This window comes from Hyperolius riggenbachi, chromosome 9 (assembly GCF_040937935.1).
Source record: "Hyperolius riggenbachi isolate aHypRig1 chromosome 9, aHypRig1.pri, whole genome shotgun sequence".
NCBI lineage: Eukaryota > Metazoa > Chordata > Amphibia > Anura > Hyperoliidae > Hyperolius > Hyperolius riggenbachi.
Window position 1 is genome coordinate 13165581 of NC_090654.1, and position 7107 is coordinate 13172687.

Sequence of the window (7107 nt, forward strand, 5' to 3'; positions counted from 1 at the left end):
TGCCTAACCCTAAGACTCCCCGGTTGGTGCCTAACCCTAACCACCCCCCTGGTGGTGCCTAACCCTAAGACCCCCCTGGTGGTGCCTAACCCTAAGACCCCCTGGTGGTGCCTAGCCCTAACCACCCCCCTGGTGGTGCCTAACCCTAAGCCCCCCCCCCCTCCCCAGTGGTGCCTAACCTTAACAGTGTTACATTAAATCCGTTGACCGTTTTGCAGTTAAATAACGTCTGCAGTTTGGCTTATGTAGGGCGCTATTGATAAATAACGTTACTGTGGGCAATAACGTCTGCTGTTTCGCAAATGAACGGCACTATTGATAAATAATGTTACTGTGTGCCACTATTGATAAATAACGTTAGTGTGTGCCACTATTGATAAATAACGTTAGTGTGTGCCACTATTGATAAATAACGTTAGTGTGTGCCACTATTGATAAATAACGTTAGTGTGTGCCGTTTTTCTTCTTTTTTCCCTGTGCGCCATTATTATGCAGTACTAACGATAAATAGCGATAAGCGTATCTTTTTAATGCGGCGCCATTTTTATGCATAGGCACTGTGCGCCATTATTCACTGATCCGCACAACAATGATCTATACCTTTTTTTTCCGCCACCGATTAGACCTTCTTTGAGTAGTACATTTTGCTAAGAGTTCTTTTCTTCTAAATGCATTTTAATGGGAATAAAATGGAAAAAAATCATTATTTCTTTGGCCATTATAGTTTTAAATAAAGCATGCTACCATAGTTAAAACCCACATATTTTATTTGCCTATTTGACCCGTTTATTACAGTTTAAATTATGTCCCTATCACAATGTATGGCGACAATATTTTGTTTGGAAATATAGGTGTCATCTTTCTGTTTTTGGGGTTTTTTTGTGTCCAGTCCATAATGACAAGCCCTTATGTAGCAAAAAATAACAGTAATATACCCTCATGAAACACGTGGCTGTATCACCTATATCTACAATGCCTGGGTCTGCTCCAGATGATGAGGTGGTGGATGGTATCCTGAGGGATCTCTTCCCAGACCTGGACTTGTGTTGGAGGAACTCCTGACACACTCCAGCCACATGAGGTTCAGCATTGTCTTGCATTAGGAGGAACCCAGGGCCAACCGCACCAGCATATGGTCTCACAAGGGGTCTAAGGATCTCATCTTGGTAACTAATGGCAGTCTGGCTACCTCTGGCGAGCACATAGAGGGCTGTGTGGCCCCCCAAAGAAATGCCACCCACACCATTACTGACCCACTGCCAAACCAGTCATGCTGGAGGACGTTGCAGGCAGCAGAACGTTCTCCACGGAGTTTCTAGACTATGTCACGTCTGGAAACGCTGTGCTCAGTGTGAACCTAATTTGCCAATCTTTGTGTTCTATGGCAAATACCAAACGTCCTACACGGTGTTGGGCTGTAAGCACAGCCCCCACCTGTGGATGTCGGGCCCTCATACCACCCTCGTGGAGGCCGTTTTTTTGACCGTTTGAGCAGACACATGCACATTATTTGTGGCCCGCTGGAGGACATTTTGCAGGGCCTCGGCAGTGCTCCTCCTGTTCCTCCTTACACAATGGCGGAGGTAGCGGTCCCGCTGCTAGGTTGTTGCCCTCCTACAGCCTCCTCTGTGTCTCCTGATGTACAGGCCTGTCTCCTGGTAGCGCCTCCATGCTCTGGACACTGCGCTGACAAACAAAGCAAACCTCCTTGCTACAGCTCGCATTGATGTGCCATCCTGGATGAGCTGCACTACCTGAGCCACTTGTGTGGATTGTAGTCTCCATGAGCAGGAGTGCCCACACTTTTTCGGCTCGCAGGCTTCTTTAAAATTCGCAGAGTCCAGGAGATCTACCAACATTTCAAATGTTGCAGAATCCTCCCCCCACCCCCCGTTGTCATGAACAGCCCCCAGGTACAAGTGCCTCCATCAATGAGATGGCGCCATCATTCACAAAGACCGATACTTATATGTCCATGCGTTACTTCCTGTGTAGTAATACTACTTGCTTGTTTCCAGCAATGTAGGTGTGATAACGTAATGTCAAGGGGGTGAATCCAGAATGGCCGAAGGCTGCTCAATCTCCGTATATACTGTACCATAGGCAGTTTACATCACAGGAGCCTCTAGGCACAGATGTCCTGGCGCCTTAGATTTCGCCCTCCATGAACCTACAAACCTCCCTGCCAAACCGCAAGTGTGCTCGCTATCCCAGCTGTGACTTTTCCCTTGCTTCCCTTGCCTGTCATAGGTAGCTACAGGTGCCCCTTAGTATTAGGTAGCCCCAGAGCTATCTTCGGTATTAAGTAGCTAGAGGTGTCCCAAAGTATTAGGTAGTTAGAGGTTTCCCTGACTGAAGGGAGATCTGGTCAGTGGAATGCCTAGACCAGGGTGAGTAACCTCTCATCTACGCTCTCTCATCAGGACTCTGCATAGGGAAGGAGAGAGGGAGGCACTAGAGGAGGAGAGTGAACCGCCTTTCCATCATCCGGCGCCTGTAGGCACATGCCTACAGTGCCTTATGCTAAATCCGGCTCTTTTCATAGGTAATTAGTCAAAAATGGTCAACTCTGTCCATGGTTCTGTAAAAGGAGGACGTTTTAACAAGTTTTTGTAATGCCAACATAAAAAAGAGGACATGTCCTCATTTTAGAGGAAGTTTGGTCACCCTGGGATCTGTGAAATCGTGCATTCTCAAATAACCGTATTTAACAAATTACATCATGAAAAGTCGATATTCAGAGCCGGATCTGTACTCTTTACCGCCCAAGGCCACTGTCACCAGCCACCCTGCTTCAGTATAGGTAGCCAGATGACCCCTTCCCTCCAGTATAAGTAGCCAGATGACCCCTCCCCCTTCCCTCCAGTATAAGTAGCCAGATGACCCCTTCCCTCCAGTATAGGCAGCCAGATGACTCTTCCCCCTTCCCTCCAGTATAGGTAGCCAGATGACCCCTCCCCCTTTCCCTCCAGTATAGGTAGCCAGATGACCCCTCCCCCCTTTCCCTCCAGTATAGGTAGCCAGATGACCCCTCCCCCCTTTCCCTCCAGTATAGGTAGCCAGATGACCCCTCCCCCTTCCCTCCAGTATAGGTAGCCAGATGACCCCTCCCCCTTCCCTCCAGTATAGGTAGCCAGATGACCCCTCTCCCTTCCCTCCAGTATAGGTAGCCAGATGACCCCTCTCCCTTCCCTCCAGTATAGGTAGCCAGATGACCCCTCCCCCCTTTCCCTCCAGTATAGGTAGCCAGATGACCCCTCCCCCCTTTCCCTCCAGTATAGGTAGCCAGATGACCCCTCCCCCCTCTCCCTCCAGTATAGGTAGCCAGATGACCCCTCCCCCTTTCCCTCCAGTATAGGTAGCCAGATGACCCCTCTCCCTTCCCTCCAGTATAGGTAGCCAGATGACCCCTCCCCCTTCCCTCCAGTATAAGTAGCCAGATGACCCCTCCCCCTTCCCTCCAGTATAAGTAGCCAGATGACCCCTCCCCCTTCCCTCCAGTATAGGCAGCCAGATGACCCCTCCCCCTTCCCTCCAGTATAGGTAGCCAGATGACCCCTCCCCCTTTCCCTCCAGTATAGGTAGCCAGATGACCCCTCTCCCTTCCCTCCAGTATAGGTAGCCAGATGACCCCTCCCCCTTCCCTCTAGTATAAGTAGCCAGATGACCCCTCCCCCTTCCCTCCAGTATAGGCAGCCAGATGACCCCTCCCCCTTCCCTCCAGTATAGGTAGCCAGATGACCCCTCCCCCTTTCCCTCCAGTATAGGTAGCCAGATGACCCCTCTCCCTTCCCTCCAGTATAGGTAGCCAGATGACCCCTCCCCCCTTTCCCTCCAGTATAAGTAGCCATATGACCCCTCCCCTTCCCTCCAGTATAGGTAGCCAGATGACCCCTCCCCCTTCCCTCCAGTATAGGTAGCCAGATGACCCCTCCCCCTTCCCTCCAGTATAGGTAGCCAGATGACCCCTTTCCCTCCAGTATAGGTAGCCAGCTCACCTTCACGCTGCAGCAGCCATCAGTGTCACTCATTTCTCTGCTCGGCTCCAGTGCAGAAGCTTCCTTTCCATCTCCAATGCTGCCCAAGTCCATAGCCGGCGGCCACAATGCAAACGTGCACAGAGAGCAGGATGGCTGCTGCACAGGCAGCTAGCAGCAGAGTGCCGCGGTCAGGCACTAGCCTGATCTCCCTGCATTGCAGCATTTGCAAGCTCGCAAATGCTGCACCAGTTTAGCCTGCTGCTTTGGTGCCTTCCTGTTGGGCCCTAGGCCATTGCCTAAGTGGCCTTAGCCTAAATCCAGCCCTGTCGATATTTTTTTCAGTGATGTAGTGGATGGACAGTGATGTTGGCACACTCACGATACAAACCACGCCAGCACGAGATACAGGCCTGTAAAGTCCCACGATTGCGGGAGTTACGCCCTGCACAGCCAGTTCCTTCTATAATGAGAGTAAATAACTGGCGCAGCGTAGATCTAATGTTACAGGGCAGAACCATAGGCGCACCAGCGAGCGTAGTACATAAGCTATCCGTTTAATGTAACAGAGATACATCTACATTGTGTGATTGCTGCTCACAGGAATGCTGCCAGTTGCTAAGGCCACAGACTGAGTCATAGAGCTCCAAGGAGACGGCGCAGCTAGCAGGCGTACTTAATAAACTACGCTTATTGCAAGTGTTGTGCAAGACCTGCAAGTGATGACTTCATTTTGTCAGGCCCTCTCCTCCTTTATTGAATCCAGCCAAACCCCGCGCTATCCTTCTGTGTGCCCCGAAGACTCAGTGCTGAATGTCAGCGGTTATGCAGATTATCTTTATATATCACCGTCTCTATTGCAGTAATTAATAGAAGACTGTACCTATAAAGATGATTAGATAAAAAGCAGCTTAGCGCACTGTCTCCCTGTTACCAGCCAGCCAGAAAGTCATAATGGATGTAATCTAATAACTCGGTGTAAGGAACCACAGTGTGCAGGAGCTGGTATAGGAGCATTCACAACTTGAAGGGACTCTGAAGTCTTACGTGAGAATTGGTCTTTGTTTGGAGTTAGTTTTGGCACCGAAGCTGTCGGCGTACTGCAGCATACAGGACATGATCAGCAAAATGTATCACCAGCATAGACATAGCACCCCCTCCCCCACACAAACACCCAGACATATTCCCTACATGCCCCATGCATAGTGACTCCAGCCAGGCATATTCCACCCACCTACCCCTGACATATCCCCAACCACTCCCACCTCTGTACATGCTCTAGGCATACTGACTCGACCCAAACATCCCACTTACCCCTGACATATCCCCTCCCCAACATACCCCAGGCATACTGTCTCCATACAGCGATATACTACCGACCACAGACTTATCACCACCCCCTCATACCCCAGACATACTGTCACCACCCAGACATATATACTACCTACCCAGACATACCCCACACACATACATACCCCAGGCATACTGACTCCATCCAGGCATATCCCCAACCACTCCCGCCTCCCTACATACCCCAGGCATACTGTCTCCATACAGCGATATACTACCGACCACAGACTTATCTCCACTCCCCACATACCCCAGACATACTGACTCCATCCAGGCATATCCCACCCACCTACCCCTGACATATCCCCAACCACTCCCTCCTCCCTACATACCCCAGGCATACTGTCTCCATACAGAGATATACTACCTACCTCAGACTTATCCCCACCCAAGGCATACTGTCTCCATCCAGACTTATCCCACCTACCCCAGGCATACCCCCCCACATACCCCAGGCATACTGACTCCATACATACATACATATCCCACCCACCCCAGACATATCGCCGCTCTACTGAATCCACCCTGAGCCCCGGCGGGTTTAGTGGCTTCAAAGGACGAGATCCCTGTACTTTGTTTGGCCCAATAGGCTGCCTGTCTGCGCCCTTAACCAAAAAATTTTCCAGTTTACATCTGTGCCCAAATTATGGGGGGGGGGGGGGGGCGGCGATGGAAGCAGGCCAGCCCGCCCAGTAGAAAGCCAGACCAGCCAGCACAGAAGCCAGGTAACTCTGCCTAGTTATGTTTCAGTGACACTGCCTACTTATGTGATGTGCTGCATTTTTTATTTTTTTTTGTATTAATGGGGAGGAGGCTTCATTCAACATTTTGCTGGGCAGGCCTACTTAGATCACTGTTACGTTCATGTAAATGTGGCTCCACCCATGACCACACCCACATTCCGGTGCATGGGCACACCCATTTTTTGTCTGTGGTGCCCAAAAGTGCCCCCGATCTCTTAGGATCCTAGCAACACCCCTGAGTGGCATTTTCCAGCATGGAGTGTGACATAAAACGCCTGAGCGTTCTTTGCACGCCCGCGAACACGTGAACCGTCTCTGCGGACTGCATCGGTAAATGACGCCATTTCTCTCGCCAGCCACAAATTATTCTAATATTACCTATGCATGCAGCAATTCATTTTAATGCCTTGCTTAGTATTCTATTACTATATTGCCTGTTTCAGAGGCAGATCGTTACGTTTTCCTGCAGCACTTCAGGAATTGGATGGTCAGGAGACAGACAGGTGGACCTGTTTTAACCCCCGTGGCGGTATGATTCTTCCCGGAATTTGGGTCTAAACGCGGTACAATTTTTTGCACCCTTTTAGACCCTAAGGGCTCGTTCACTCTAAGGGCATTTTTGCCCTTTTTCCAGCACAGCCGATTTTCAAAATTGCCCACAAAACACTTGTGCAGTGATTCTCTATGAGAAGGTTCATATCAGCACGTTGCGTTCGCTTTGCTATCCGCAAAGCGGTGCCTGTACCATTTTTACGGCGTTTTTGCTACAATGGAAAGGTTAGGAAGAGGGCTAAACGCTCACAAAACCGATTAATGCAGCGATTGCGTTCGCGTTTTTTAGAATAAATACATTACAGTATATTTATTATTTTCCGGGTCAAAGATTTCACTTCCTGACTTGCATTAGGGAGTGAATGGCAAAACCGCTCTGGAAAAAGGGCTTTTACCAAAAACGCAGCGCGCAGTGGAGCGCCAGGAGGGGAAGAAAAGACAGCGCACAAAAACGCAAAACACTTGTGTTTTCATTTTTAGATGTA